General features: G+C 35.9%; 1 protein-coding gene across 11 annotated transcripts in view; it reads right to left on the bottom strand.

Moving 5' to 3' along the window:
• The window catches only part of LOC125777269 (uncharacterized), a 281,549-nt gene that overhangs the window by 261,728 nt on the left and 2,886 nt on the right, over positions 1–16,935 (bottom strand). The window contains exon 1 of one of the 11 annotated variants that reach the window (XR_007422209.1): positions 6,173–7,123. The exons of the other annotated variants lie outside the window; for them this stretch is intronic. The gene's annotated coding sequence lies outside the window, so the exon portion shown is untranslated. Of the gene's footprint in view, positions 1–6,172; positions 7,124–16,935 lie in introns of those variants that run through there. 11 annotated transcript variants of the gene reach the window in all.

Genomic DNA, 16,935 nt, shown 5'->3' with positions numbered 1-16,935 from the left:
GTTTTGGGGGAGAAGACATGGTTGCGCGTGTTTCGCTCACTTAAGAATTTAGCGGATGCGCGTTTAGCGCAGTTGCACTTTTGGTTGTAATAGGACTCCAAAGTATGCAAACGGTTTGTATGTTTCTAGCATATAATGTGGGAATGGAATTTATGTAGAAGTTCATAAAATATTGTGTTAACTCCTCCCTCCGAAATATCAAGCGTCCCCGCTTGATTAATTAAAAAAATGGGATGTCGTTAAGACTTCTATGCTGCGCCCTTTTAATTACTGGCATTTGAAATGATTCCGGTTTGCTAATAATTATTTCAGGCTTTACGCGCTTTTTGCATCTGAAAATTGCAATTATGGTAAGTACTAGGGCTAATAGTCCAAAATGAGTGAATAAACTGGATTTCACTAAAAGATTCAGAGAACTTATTTTTTTAATGTTTTTTATATTAAGCTCTTTCATAAGTTTTAAGGATAGAACTTCCTCGAACTCTGAATTTGAGTTTGAATGTTGGATTAAAGCAGGCAGTGGTCTCAAGCTATGTTGTTCTAAAGTTGTAAAATTCATGTTATTTATTCTTATAGTTTCATTAAAGATTCTTATCAAATATGATCCTCTTAATTTTCTAGTATTATTATTTGTAGTAATATTTCCTTCGAAATTATTTAAAAGTATTAATCCATTATTTATTTCTACAATATTTTTAACATGTTCCGTATTTGTTACGGTGCACTTATATGGTTTATTCCTTATTAAATTTTTTATTCAATTTTCGTTTTCCAAATTAACAATTTGGGTTTGTTTGCAAATTTGTATTTCATTTATTATTTTACAATCTTTTTCTATACCATAATATTCTTCATTACATTTCAGTATTTTTTCAAAATTTATCTTTAAAATAGTTTCGTTTTTACTTAAAGGCTTAATTATAATAGATTTGCAAATTTCTTTACCGGTTTCCGGTATTTTTATCATATAAATTAGTAAGTTTTGTTTTACAGCAATTTGAACATCTGCAAAATTCAGAGATTCTTCTAACGAACCAAATTGCAGATTCTCTTCGACAAAAATTTTATTTATTCTATGAGCTTCTTGATTGTTAATAATAACTGAGTTAATAATGTTCGCTTTAGTTAAATGAATTGCTCTTTTAATATTTTCTAACTCATCTTTGATTATGTCAATTTTAAATTTATATTGAAGTATTAGGGCGGTTTGAAATTCGTTACCTCTTCCTAGAGACTTTATTATTGAGTTGCTAATTTCTGTTATATTGTTTATTCTTTCTAAAATGTTTTTGTTGATTATTAATTGTTGGTTGTTATTCTCGATTACTTCTTTAAATTTGCTGTTGATGGCTATTAAATCGTCATGGTCAGGGTTTCCAGCTATCCATTTCCAGGCTGATCCTATGTAGTCTAGTGATCTTTGATTTTTGTGTTTAGGTAAAATGTTATTAATTGTTATGTTGATATTACTGATTTCGTCTGTTATAAATGGGTAAAGAGGGTTGTTAGCTGGAATGTTTCGTATGAAGTTTCTGTTCAGTTCCCGTAATATTGTAGAGTATTCTGTTATGTTTGTCATGTGGATAATTCGGTATGTTCCTGTTTGAATTTTGCCAATTCCTTCCTCCATCATTACGATTTCTGACTGAGTGTAATCTAACACCTCAACCGAACCATCGCTTAAAATAAAGTTCAGGAAAAAGAGAGGTCTAAAAATAATAAAAATGTTCTGAGTTAGTTTCGTATGCGGTCCTTGTGAACTATTTTGCCTGATTCTGTTTTTACCGTGGAATGTCTGTTTTCCTTAACTATTTCCTCTTTGCACCTTTTTGAAAGTTTTGTTCCTAATCTTTTATTCTGTTTAACAAAAATTTTGTCTCCTGTTCTATAGTCAATAGTTTCCTTTTTATATTTGTTATGATATTGCAGGTCCTTTTCCTGTTTCTCTTTTAATTTTTCTAGAACCTTTTTCATAGTTTCTTCTCTGTTAGTGGCATTTGAGGTAGGTCTACCGAAGAATATGTCAACGGGTTTTTTTCCTGTAACAGAATGAACAGAATGGTTGTATTCGTTTACAGACCATTCCATTAATTCGTCGAAATTTTTATCAGAGTGTTCCTGTTTTAAGCATCTCATAATTTCTGATATTGTTGAATGGAACCGTTCTATTTGTCCATTCACCTCGCTTTTATAGGGTGGTGCAGTGAATATTTTTATATTGAATTCGTTTTCTAACATGAATTTTATTGGTTGAGAATTAAATGTCCTTTCGTTATCGAAAACTATAGCCTTCGGAATTCCAAAATAAAATATTATCTCTCTTAAGGGTTTTTTTATACTGTCTATACTTTTCCCGTCTATTTTCTTTATAATGGCTAATTTGGAAAACTTGTCAATAGAAGTCAGTACTTTATGTTTGTCTGTTGAGAAAATGTCTATGTGAATAGTATGACCTGAATATTCTGGTAAGGGTGTAGCTCCTAATTTTACATTGTTTGGGTGGCGATCATACTTATTTTCTTTACAAACTTTGCATAATTTTGTTATTTTTTTTATTTTTTTCGACATAGCGGGGAAATAATATTTTTCCAAAATCTGTAGCTTATTTTCTTTTTCGTTTCTGTGAGCACGATTATGTTCCTCGATTATTATTTTATCTTGGGCCTCGGTCTGAGTAATATCTTCAACTACTATTTGTGTGAAACGAATTTTGTAATTTGCGAAATGTAGAGGGTAGATTGATTGGATTTTTAGCATAATGGGCTCTGTGGTTTTTATACCATTGATTACCGATGGATTAAGATATTTCTTTAAAAGCGATTTTAGCGATTCTTCATTGTAGGTTGTCTCAGTTATTAAGTGCCTATGGTACGTAGGGAAAACTATTTCGAATTTGTATGAATTTTTGGAATCTTCTGATATGAAAATTTGGTTTTTGAAAACGTTAATGGGTATTTCTACTGAAGAAATTAAATTTTCGGAAGAGCTGTCACTACTGTGGACAGTCATTGAATTTAAGTTAGCGATTGGTGGTCGTGAGAGTAGGTCTGCGACGATGTTTGTGTTGCCTGGTTTATAAATGATTTCGTGGTTATATTCTTCCAATTGTGCCTTCCATCTCTTCATTTTTGCATTAGTATTTTTGTTGCTGAGAGCAAAGGTCAATGGTTGGTGATCAGTGTAAATCTTAACCTTTTTTGATCCATATAGGAAGCATTTCAGGGACTGTAGTGCCCAAATTATTGCCAACATTTCTTTTTCATTGGCGGCAAAAGTTTCCTCTGCTCTGCTTAGAGTTCTTGACAGAAAGGATATAGGCCTACCGTCTTGGGAGAGTACGGCTCCTAGAGCGTAATTTGAAGCATCCGTGGTAAGCTCAAAAGCTTTTTCGAAATCTGGATAGTGAAGTATAACATCGTCTGACGTCAAGCAATTTTTCAGGTCTTTAAAAGCTTCTACTTGTTGTGCTGTTAGATTTAAAAGTGTCCTTTTAGACTGATTCTTGGAAACTCTTCCAAGCTCTCCTCTCAGTATTTCAGTCAGGGGTTTTGCAATTTGTGCGTACGCCTTTATAAATCTGCGATAATGTCCGGTCATTCCTAAAAAGGAGCGTAAATCGTGGACAGTTTTGGGCCGTGGAAATTTTATTATAGCTTCTATCTTTTTTTGTGTAGTGCGAATTCCATTTTGGCCAACTATTATACCGAGGAACTCGATTTCTTTTTTGATAAATTCACATTTATCGAACTGTACCTTTAAATGCGCTTTTTCGAGAGTGTCAAATATAATTGCAAGATTTCTAAAATGGTCTTCTTTACTTTTGCTAAAGAAAATTATGTCGTCAACATAAACGTAGCACCGAACGCCGATGTGTTTCCGTAGCACATCATCCAAAGTGCGTTGGAAAATGGCAGGCGCATTTCTTAAGCCGAATGGAAGTCGAGTAAATTCGAATTTCCCATTGGCAATAGAGAAGGCGGTCTTCTCAATATCTGCTTCGTTGAGAGCAATCTGATGGAATCCACTCTTAAGGTCAATTGTAGAAAAATACTTATTTGATCCTAGATTAGTTAGAATAGTGGTAATATCTGGAATGGGATATTTATCTGGTATGGTATCCTCGTTCAATTTACGATAGTCGATAACCATACGAAATTTTTTTAATCCTGAGGCGTCTTCTTTCTTCGGTACGACCCATACCGGAGAATTGTAGGGAGATTTCGATGGTCGAATAATGCCATCTTTAAGTAATTCCTCAATTTGTTTGTCTATTTCTTTTTTTAAAGGCATTGGATAGGGGTAAGTTTTGGAATATATTGGTCTATCGCTTTTAGTCCTAATTTCGGCTTTAACGTTCGTGACATATGTTAATTTTTTATCTGGTTCAGCAAATAATGTTGGGCAAGAGTTAAAGAGTTGTTTTAATCTTTCGTTATCTTCGGGACTCAAATGATTTAGCCTTAATGTAGTGTGTGCAATAGAGTTAATTGCTAACTGGTGGATGGGGTATTCATATTTATTGAGTAATGTAAAATAGTTCTCCTTAGTAAAAATTACTGCGTTTAAACTTTTCATTGTATCGTTACCTATTATGGCATCAAAGGTTCTTAACTTGGGCAAAATGTGAAATTTTAATTTACCTATTTCATCACCGAAAACACTGATATTAGCATGATGAGTAATTTTGACGGGTCCACCAACAGAATTTGCAATGAAGGGTTTGTTCGGAATGGGGTTCCTAATTTAAGTTGTAGTTATATAATTTTTGTTCGATCCGGTATCTAATAAAAATTTTAGTTCATTGCCATTTTTCATTTTGAAACGATAGTATGGCAATGAGGAGTTTAGTCTAAAAAATTGATATTGTCACTAGGGGTTGCTTCGATCTCTTCTTGTTCTTCGTTGTATTCGGGTTGGTAGTCCTGTGAAGACTCGTAGTACCCTTCAGGATATTCTAATATTTCATTATTGTATTCTATTGGGTCAGTTTCTGTAACTTCAGTATTGTAGAGCGATCAACTTCCATTGGTGTAGGAGGTTTTGGAGGAAGAGGTGGTCTAAAGTTTGGTTGCGCTGTGACGTAGTGTCGGTTTTGTCCGTACTGTTGATACGAATTTGGTCTAAGGGATTGGTTGTGAACATTTGTAAGTTCTGGGTAAAAGGGTCTTACTTGGGGTTTGAATGAGTATGACCTTGGTTGATTGTGGCTAATGGGTTGATTGTGGCTAATAGGTTTGGTATTGGTCGGCAAGCGACTGATACTATTTGTATGGTTCGTCCTGTAATTCATGTTGCCTAATTTGAGACACATATTGAGAGCCTGTGGTAAACTGGTTGGTTCCTTTACACTTAACAGACTGGGTAAGTTACCGTTCAGACCTCTTATAAATGTGTCGAGGGCCTTTTCTCTATATGTCGTTGTCATGGCATACAAAGCTTCTTCTCCTAACTCTAGGCAATCGATTTTGTCTAGGATAAGCGAGAGATATTGATAGACTTGTTGATAAAATTCTTCAACAGTGCTACCCCGTTGTGCAAGTGTTGTCATTTGATATTCCAACGTGCTAACGTCTCTCTTGTCTGAGTAATGTAACATCAGACATTTTTTTATCTTACCCCAATTTAATGGGGTGCGGTAAGACTCAAGGGCCGTGTCAGCTTCGCCAACTATCTTGTGTCTTATTGTATGCAGGATAGCAAAATATTTTGGGGTGTTCTTATTCTGTCCGTACATTAATAATATTCTATCTACCGATTTCCGCCATGAACTGAATTCTCCGTTTTTACCCGAAAATTCCCTTAAACATTTTACCACATCCGGAACTCTTTCGGATGCGTCCACGTTAATGCTAAAATCTACAGGATGTTCAACTTCTTCTTCGATTTGTGGGTGTAATATGGTCGAAACTGTTTCCGATATTAACGAAACGAGTTCTCTTTTTTGATTAGGAGTGAAAGTGGAAGGGATGGATGAGTGCAGATTTAATCTCGACAATGTCGATGCTATTTGTTCTTCCTGACTCATTTTGTTCACTTGTTTCTGGTTATTTAAATAAAAATATTTTTTTTTTTTTTTTTTTTTTTTTTACAGTGTCAACTTTTCTTTTGTTATAACAATAATTATTTCCTCTCACATAACCTTACTTACTAATAATCTTAATATCAAACTTACATAAATATCATTTGCATTTTCCTGTGTTGATAGTGTTTCCTCCTTTGTGTGATTAATTTAGATTTCTCCTCTTGTAGTTGTATTTGTTGTATTTGCTGGATTAGTTTAAATCTTTCCTCTAGTAGTTGTATTTGTTGTATTGGTTGTATTTGATGAATTAATTTAAATCTTTCTTCTTGTAGTTGTATTTGTTGTATTTGATGAATTAACTTAAATCTTTCCTCTTGTAGTTGTATTTGTTGTATTTGATGAATTAACTTAAATCTTTCCTCTAGGAGTTGTATTTGTTGTATTGGTTGTATTTGATTAAATTAATTTAAAACTTTCCTTTTATAGTTGTATTATTTTACACTTGTTTAATTTATTCTAAATTTCCCCGTCACGCACTTTTTGTTCAATGTATTTGTATTTAGCTTATGCTTTTCGTTCGGCTGGGTTGATACTGCCCGTCCTTTTTCCGAAAGGTACTAAGGGGCCGAGTACGAAATGTTATTTAGGTTTAGTCCGCGAGTATAAAAAATATTATTATTTTTTCCTCACGGTCCCTGCTCGGGCGCCACATAAAAAATAAAACAATGCGTTTATAAATCAGCACTATGTGCTTCTCTTGAGCTTTATTATAAAACTGACTACACTTAACTTTAAAGCTTATAATCTAACCTATGCTTGAGCCGGCCTACGTGACCAAAGATGCTTGGTCAGCTAAAAGGGTTTGCGCGTGTAGCGCTCACCTGCAGCTATTTGGTTTTGGGGGAGAAGACATGGTTGCGCGTGTTTCGCTCACTTAAGAATTTAGCGGATGCGCGTTTAGCGCAGTTGCACTTTTGGTTGTAATAGGACTCCAAAGTATGCAAACGGTTTGTATGTTTCTAGCATATAATGTGGGAATGGAATTTATGTAGAAGTTCATAAAATATTGTGTTAACTTGTATATACATAAATATATCTTCTTCTTCTTTACTGGCGTAGACACCGCTTACGCGATTATAGCCGAGTCAACAACAGCGCGCCAGTCGTTTCGAATACTTTCAGAGCTGGAGTGTTTTCGTCCATTCGGACAACATGACCTAGCCAGCGTAGCCGCTGTCTTTTAATTCGCTGAACTATGTCAATGTCGCCGTATATCTCGTACAGCTCATCATTCCATCGAATGCGATATTCGCCGTGGCCAACGCGCAAAGGACCATAAATCTTTCGCAGAACTTTTCTCTCGAAAACTCGCAACGTCGACTCATCAGATGTTGTCGTCGTCCAAGCCTCTGCACCATATAACAGGACGGGTATTATGAGTGACTTATAGAGTTTGGTTTTTGTTCGTCGAGAGAGGACTTTGCTTCTCAATTGCCTACTTAGTCCGAAGTAGCACCTGTTGGCAAGAGTTATCCTGCGTTGGATTTCAAAGCTGACATTGTTGGTGGTGTTTACGCTGGTTCCAAGATAGACGAAATTATCTACAACTTCAAAGTTATGACTGTCAACAGTGACGTGAGTGCCAAGTCGCGAGTGCGACGACTGTTTGTTTGATGACAGGAGATATTTCGTCTTGCCCTCGTTCACTGCCAGACCCATTTGCGTTGCTTCCTTGTTCAGTCTGGAGAAAGCAGAACTAACGGCGCGGGTGTTGAGACCGATGATATCAATATCATCGGCATACGCCAGCAGCTGTACACTCTTATAAAAGATTGTACCTGCTCGATTAAGTTCTGCAGCTCGAACTATTTTCTCCAGCAGCAGATTGAAGAAATCGCACGATAGGGAGTCGCCTTGTCTGAAACCTCGTTTGGTATCGAACAGCTCGGAGAGGTACACAGCCGTATTAGTTTTGCGGGGATACCAAATTCAGACATCGCGACATAAAGCAGCTCCTTTTCGTTGTGTCAGAAGCAGTTTCAAATCGATGAAAAGGTGATGTGTGTCGATCCTATTTTCACTGGTATTTTCCAATGTTTGACGCATGGCGAATATCTGGTCGGTTGTTGATTTACCAGGTCTGAAGCCACACTGATAAGGTCCAATCAGTTTGTTGACGGTGGGCTTTAATCTTTCACACAATACGCTCGATAGAACCTTATACGCGATATTAAGGAGGCTAATCCCACGGTAGTTGGCGCAGATTGTGGGGTCTCCTTTTTTATGGATTGGGCATAGCACACTTAAATTCCAATCGTTGGGCATGCTTTCGTCCGACCATATTTTACAAAGAAGCTGATGCATGCTCCTTATCAGTTCTTCGCCGCCGTGTTTGACTAGCTCGGCTGGCAATCCATCCGCCCCCGCCGCTTTGTTGTTCTTCAGGCGGGTAATTGCTATTCGAACTTCTTCTTGGTCGGGCAATGGAACGTCTGCTCCATCGTCATCGATTGGGGAATCGGGTTCGTCTTCTCCTGGCGTTGTGTGTTCACTGCCATTCAGCAGGCTGGAGAAGTGTTCCCTCCATAATTCAAGTATGCTCTGGGCATCGGTGACTAGATCACCTTGGGGGGTTCTACATGAGTATGCTCCGGTCTTGAAACCTTCTGTAAGCTGCCGCATCTTTTTGTAGAATTTTCGAGCATTACCCCTGTCGGCCAGTTTGTCAAACTCTTCATAGCCACCCATTTCGGCCTCTCTCTTTTTCTGTCTACAAATGCGTCTCGCTTCCCTCTTCAACTCTCGTATCTATCTCGATTATTTTTAGGTGATACGTACAACCGTTAGGTGAACAAAACATTAATACTATGTAACAACTTGTTGCAAGAGTATAAAAATGTAAATAAATACCAAATGCTGTATTGAAGCAAATCACTACTAATCACATAGTAGCAGCGAATAAATGAAGCACACGTAAATTAGGTGAAGAATTTATAGTCATTAAACTTGCTTTTGAACTTTCATTAAATAATATTTTCCATTTGTCTCGGACTAAAACAAATAATTTTTTGAACAAAAAAGTAAATGAAAAATTTAAATGAGAATTAATTCAAAAAAATAATTGTGTGTGTGTGAAAATTAATCAGTTATGAATAGTTTGATGCCAACTAGCATCAACATTGCTTAAGTTATTAAAATTCAATGCCAATAACAACAACAGAGTGAGCTAAGCATTGCCAGCAAATCACAAAAATCAGCACCATAATGCCAATTACGAGAATTATTATTATTTTATTCATTGTTAATTTTACATTTACTTTAATTACATTAAAAATAAGTGTTTAATTTTAATATTTATACTTTTTGTGCATTCTTTGTCCCTGCAATGATGTAGTATTGTATTTATATGCTGGTGAGCTCTAATTGGTTTCGAGTTTTGCCATTGAATATGTATGGGTTTATAGTTCTATTACACTGATTGTGCTCATAAAGGGTGTATCAAGAGGAGGTACAAACCTTTAAAAAGTTGAACGATAGTATTATTAAAATATATCAATGATAAATAGACAAATTTAAACATATAGTGTTTAATTTGTTTAATATTGAAAAAAATATTTTTGGAAATACTTGTATGATATTTTAAGAAACTCATGAAAATAATATTTGAAATTTCTTACAAAATATTTATAAATAATTTTTATACTATTACAAATACAAACATTTTATGTAACCCAATACATAGTCTTTTTTAATATGACAAAAGAAAAACTTTTGATAATTAAAAATAAAATTTAATTATTTGGCATTAAATTAACTTTCGAAAATTAAAATGAAATTTTAGGCACAAATTAAATTTAAATTTAGCAAAATTTCTTTTCTAGGCTGGTATGACTGTCAAAAGTCTGATTAAAATAATCAGTAGTGTTTAGGATACGCTTGTCTTTCTGAAGAACGTAACGTATATTCGACGATTTTTACGATGAGCGAAATTATTCAACGAAGAAGTTCCATTAAATTTTGGGTGCCGAAACGTTCAGAATGTTGGAAGGAAGTGTGTTTGGTACAATTTATTCAAAGGAGGTCCGAGAACGTGTGACGACGACCCACGTCCAGAACAGCCATTAACATCAACTGATGATCAACACATCAATGAAACAATGGAATTGGTGCTTAAGAATCGACGACTAACAGACAGAAATCTTGATGGCATGGTTGGAATGTGGAAATAATCAGTGAAAATATTTTTGAAAGATCATTTGTGCCTAGGAAAAGTGAAAGCACGAATCACTAAATTTTTTTTCAAAGGCAGTGTCGCGTTGTTGGGGGCTCACTGCGCTCATTGAATGCACTTCCGGAAATAGACTGTTTCAAGAATTGCCAAAAATGTTTCTACAAGTGTATTAGGGCCAAGTGGTATTACTTTGAGGGGACGATATCGAATTTGAAGATTAAATTAAAAATTTGAAAATTATGAACAAAGTCTTACTATTTTTTGCTGATAGTAGTATATGTACATATGTATATATTCAGCCTGTTAAAAAAAATTAAATTTTTAACATTCTTTTGACACCCTTTGTATATCAACGTACTTACATAATAAAAATGGTTGAAGCTGCCTACCAGGCTATGTAAATGCGTTATGGCATCATGCCCATAAATCAATTTCAGGAAATTTGCTAATTAGCATTTTTAATGACTTTGTGTGCTGCTCAACAATGTACAACAACAGCAAGAAATTTACAGCGTCACATTAGAAAATTCGCAGCTAAACCAGATACTATTTATAACTAACACACCAAAAATTTTATTAAACACCACGACGCCAATTCGTCTGAACTATGAATGGGATGGTTCTTTTAAGGACACCTCTCTACTCAGAAGAGGACATAATATGGTTTATTTTAACGATTATCCCTGTTTATACTCTCGTAACAAAGTTGCTAAAGAGAGTATTATAGTTTTGTTCACATTGTTTGTAAGTCCTAAAACTAAAAGAGTCAGATATAGGGTTATATATACCAAAGTGATCGGGGTGACGAGTAGAGTTGAAATCCGGATGTCTGTCTGTCCGTCCGTCAGTCTGTCCGTCCGTCCGTCTAGGCTCCATAAGAAGGTTTAGTTGGAAGATAGGCAAAATCAGTCCACTGCCACGCCCACAAAATGGCGGAAACCGAAACCTATAAAGTGTCATAACTAAGCCATTAATAAAGATATTAAAGTGAAATTTGGCAAAAAGGATCGCATAAGAGAGGTGCATATTTGGACATAATTTTTTGGAAAAGTGGGCGTGGCCCCGCCCCCTACTAAGTTTTTTGTACATATCTCGGAAACTACTATAGCCATGTCAACCAAACTCTGTTGAGTCGTTTCGTTTAGGCATTTCCATATACAGTTCAAAAATGGAAGAAATCGGATAATAACCACGCCCATGGGAGGTTATGTTGAAAATCACTAAAAGTGCGTTAACCGACTAACAAAAAACGTCAGAAACACTAAATTTTACGGAAGAAATGGCAGAAGGAGCTGCACCCAGACTTTTTTTAAAAATTGAAAATGGGCCACTTTTTCAAGGTCCCTGATATAGAACACGAAGAACTCAGTGCCTAACCTAACTTAACCTAATTTTTCACCGAAAATATCGGTAAATCTCTCAGAATTTAATTCTAATTAATTTTACAGCAAAATAAAAAAATATGTAAATGACGGATAATGAAATCTCGATTATCACTTTATCATGCGAGAGTATAAAATGTTCGGTGACACCCGAACTTAGCCCTTCCTTACTTGTTTCTTGTTGCAAATGCTTTGTTATTGCCATTGCAGCTGTGGCTGGTGGTAAAGCAAGTTTTTGCAATTTTTCATGTGGTTGTTGGACTACAAAGTATTAACGGACACAAAACAACCGCAAATGTCCTGTCGTCCACTGTGAACGTGAAGGCTCCACCAAAGAGCTACGCGACGAGCAGGACGCACGACCGAAAGTGCGAGACTAACCAACGGAGATGGGGTGAGAAAACCAACTTGTCTGCGTTTTGGACAGCTCGCCCGTTGACTGTGTTGTTTGCTGCCTTGCCGCACCGCATGAAATGAGAAAAGTTTTTTGTTTTGAATTTGTAAGTTTGCCTATATGCAGGTGCTTTGTGCTCGTAGTGTTGATTTACGCGCCATAACTACTTGCTGCTCTTCATCCCGCTCGCATTTGGTGCTCTCAGTGCTGCATTTCATGTAGCGACATTTTTAAGTTGCTAAAGGTTGTAGACTTTATTTTCCAATTTTTTGTCTGCTTCACCGGTTACTTTTTTATTTGACAGTCTAGCTGCGGCTGCGTTTTACGACTAACAGCCTGACATCAAAGTCAGTAAATACATAGGTCGTTAAGCGTAAATTAGTTCAACTATTTCTTCACCAGCTGATTTTGTCGCACTTTGTCGTTCGAAATGGAAATTTAAAATTATTTGAAGTAAGCCTCCTTAGTGCAATTTTCAGTAACAGTATCACAATAAATGTTAAAAGTTGCTGGTTCTAGAAGATTAATCTTCTTATGATTTTATTAATAATTTGCAAATGCATAATTAAATATGTATATTGAATTGACTATAACTTGATAGACAAATTTAAATTCCAAAGATATCTCGAGGTATTATTTGCAATACTACCTTCGTCCAAATACAGTAAGCTAGCACGTTAAATCTTTCCGATTTTCTTGTTTCGGTTGGACTAAATCTTCTAAGCCTTTTTACATACAATATCTTCGCCACTTACACCAAAAAAAAATCAGCGTTAAGTTTTGTGTCAGATGATTGACAACCCGTTTTCACTATAAATGGCAATTGTTACAGGTTTCACCAGCTGTTATATTAAAAATATAATTCCTTTTAAAAAAGCGTGTGAAAAAACAAAAAAAATTATAAATACAGAAACTTTGCTTTCCAACTGCGGCGCTATGTCTCCTAACGACATTAAATGCATTAAAAGAGGACTAATCAAGGAAAGTCAAACCAGTGAAGGATTAGACCAGGCTTAAAGAATCGTCCTAGCTGTGGATTTTACACCACACTTAGATTTAAGCTGGTTTTTCAGGACTCAAAGTGGTTGAAAAACTTCTTTTATACCTGGAATGCATAGTTGAAGAAATGTTTACACAGAAAACAAGGCCAACTAGTATATAGATATACATTCAGGTGTGTTCTCAACTAATGCATTGGGATGAATTTACACAATCCAATCGAAAAACGGTTGCTATTGATTAATGTACGCGGTTCACTCAAATGAGAGTCATTGCGTACTGTGAATGGTACGGTGTGTGCAAATTTTGGAGAAGTAAGCCAGCAAATACAATTGCTGGAACATTCTAATCACTGGAATGCAAATGATTTTCGCGATAATCATTTCGACATATCAGCCTTCAAATCCGCGTCAATAATTGCCAAAGTCATTTTACTTCGAATTCGATATGAATTGGAATTGAGTCAATTCCGGTTGATACTTCCTGTGGTTTGATATCAATTCCATCTGCCGTTTACCAATTCACGAAAGATGAATTCATCACGAATAATCGGACATTGACCAAATTATCGTAGCTACGATTCCTTAAGTGCACGGGCAATGTTAGCTGGCAAGCATACCGATGTTGTTGACTTACACTGGAAGATTCTTGACAATGAAGACGACGCCATGAATTATCCAGTGGAATTTCTAAATTCTTTGGAGAGGTTTGGTATGCCACCGCATCATTTGCGTCTCAAAGTTTGATCTGTCGTTATTATGTTTCGCAATCTGCATGCGCCGAAACTGAGTAATGTAACCCGACTGATTGTGACGCCCTTATCGAATACAAGGGGCAGAATGCTTTATTCTACGAAATCCTTTGAGTTCTAACGATTTGCCACTTTAGTTCAAACCTATTCAGTTTTCAGGGAAAATTGCATTTGAAATGACAATAGGACACAAGGATAGTCTCTAGAAGTGTGTGGCATAAATCTGGAAATGTCATGTTTTTCACACGGCCTGCTATACGTGTCTATACAAAAAATGTTATTTATCAAGCTGCGCTACATTGAAAAAAATTTAGAAAAATCGCAAATAAATGATTTAAACACAAAATATAGTACATTCAACCTTTTTTTTTAATTTCAAAACACATAATTTCACGCAAGACAACACCTTTGGGGTCAGCTAGTTATTATATAATATTTTTTATTATACCCTGAACAGGCTATACTAAGTTTGTCATGAAGTTTGTAACACCCAGAAGGAAACGTCGGAGACCCAATAAAGTACAATATATATATAAATGATCAGTATGTTGAGCTGAGTCGATTTAGCCATGTCCGTCAGTCTGTCCGTCTGTCTGTATATATACGAACTAGTCCCTCAGTTTTTAAGTCGTTTTGAAATTTTGCAAACGTTTTCTCTTCAAGAAGCTCATTTGTCGGAACTGCCGATATCGGGCCACTATAACATATAGCTGCCATACAAACTGAACGATCGAAAAAAAGTTCTTGTAAAAAAATTTTTGCATTAGATATATTTACAAAATTTCGTATATATTACTTTCTAAGACAAAAATGTAATTTCCGAAGAAATTGTTTAGACCGGCTTACTATAGCATATAGCTGCCATACAAACTGACCGATCAGAATCTAGTGCTGGTGTGAAAAATTTTTGAATTTAACAAGATGCCTTATAATCCTCATAATTCTTAGCACATAAATGATGTCCAGTAAGAATGTAAAAATTTATTTTTAAATTATTGATTTCTTACTTAAAACATTTGCAAAAGTGTACAATGTGAATTTGTTTGAATGTCTACAGTTTAATTTAATTAATTTGAAGTGAAAGAAGTGAGTAAAGTCTGTTAAATGTAGTAAAATGATGGAATTTTTGTAATTTTTTAACTTTATGTCGAATAATCTATGCGTTTGTGTTACCTACATACAAACCCGTATATTTTTTAATCAGAAAGACTCCCTCTTTCCAAATGTACCTTTAGATCGCGGCCCAAAAGAAATCAGAATTTTGCCTATTTAATTAATTACTTAAATAATTAAATTTAAATATATTTTAAATGATATATAGTATTAATTAATAATAGGAAAAATTATAATATTTTTATACTCTCGCAACAAAGTTGCTAAAGAGAGTATTATAGTTTTGTTCACATAACGGTTGTTTGTAAGTCCTAAAACTAAAAGAGTCAGATATAGGGTTATATATACCAAAGTGATCAGGGTGACGAGTAGAGTTGAAATCCGGATGTCTGTATGTCCGTCCGTCCGTCCGTCCGTCCGTGCAAGCTGTAACTTGAGTAAAAATTGAGATATCATGATGAAACTTGGTAAACGTATTTCTTGGCTCCATAAGAAGGTTAAGTTCGAAGATGGGCAAAATCGGCCCACAGCCACGCCCACAAATAGCGGAAACCGAAAACTTATAAAGTGTCATAACTAAGCCATAAATAAAGATATTAAAGTGAAATTTAGCACAAAGGATCGCATTAGGGAGGGGCATATTTGGACGTAATTTGTTTGTTGTACATATCTCGAAAACTACTATAGCTATGCCAACCAAACTCTATAGAGTCGTTTCCTTCAGGCATTTCCATATACAGTTCAAAAATGGAAGAAATCGGATAATAAGCCCGTCCACCTCCCATACAAAGGTTATGTTGAAAATCACTAAAAGTTCGTTAACCGACTAACAAAAAACGTCATAAACACAAAATTTTACGGAAGAAATGGCAGAAGGAAGCTGCACCCAGACTTTTTTAAAAATTGAAAATGGGCGTGGCGTCGCCCACTTATGGACCAAAAACCATATCTCAGGAACTACTCAACCGATTTCAATGAAATTCGATATATAATATTTTCTTAACACCCTGATGACATGTGCGAAATATGGGTGCAATCGGTTAACAACCACGCCTTCTTCCAATATAACGCTATTTTGAATTCCATCTGATGCCTTCTCTGTATAATACATATGTATATACGAGGGCCGTCCGATAAATAACCGACCTAACCATGATGCACGCGACTTATTCAAAAATTTTTTTTTTTATTTTTCTACATAGTCTGCTTGTAACTCCACTCACTTCTCCCAGCGATGCTCCCATCTCTGCAACCCTTCCAAATGGTACTTGGCGTCTTTGTCTGCAAAATACGAGTTTACAAAAGAGATTGCCTCCTCATTTGACGAAAATCTCTGGCCGCCGAGCGCAGTTTTAAGTTGAGGAGACAAAAAATAGTCGCTTGGTGCTAGATACGGTGAATAAGGTGGATGGTCAAGCAGTTCGAACCGCAATTCGTGGATTTTCGCCATGGCGACTGTTGAGGTGTGAGATGGTGCGTTGTCTTGGTGGAACAAGACTTTCTTTTTTTGCAAATGTGGCCGATTTTTCGAAATTTCTTCCTTTAGCTTGTCCAATAATGATGCGTAGTATGCTCCTGTTATAGTTTTTCCTTTTTCAAGATAGTCGATAAAAATAATTCCATGGCTGTCCCAAAAAACACTCGCCATCACTTTGCCAGCCGAATACACAGCTTTAGGTTTTTTTGGGGCTGGTTCCCCCTTTTCAATCCACTGTTTAGATTGGATTTTTGTTTCGGGCGTATAATGATGAATCCAAGTTTCGTCTACAGTTATCAATCGGCGCCAAAACTCGGTCTTATTGCCTCTAAACTGAGCCAACAGAGCGCTGGAAATGTTCATGCGCGCACGTTTGTGGTCTAGCGTAAGCAAACGCGGCACCCAACGCGCGGACAGCTTTCTCATGCCCAAATCTTGGTTTAATATGTGACAAACAGTTTCTTTTGACATCTTCATAATCTCAGCTATTTCCCTAACTATAATCCGGCGGTCGTCTAGTACCAATTGATGAACTTTAGCGATGTTATCGTTAGTGGTTACAGTTT

The sequence above is a fragment of the Bactrocera dorsalis genome, chromosome 3, assembly GCF_023373825.1.
Source record: "Bactrocera dorsalis isolate Fly_Bdor chromosome 3, ASM2337382v1, whole genome shotgun sequence".
Lineage (NCBI taxonomy): Eukaryota > Metazoa > Arthropoda > Insecta > Diptera > Tephritidae > Bactrocera > Bactrocera dorsalis.
This window is presented reverse-complemented; position numbering and strand designations above follow the sequence as displayed.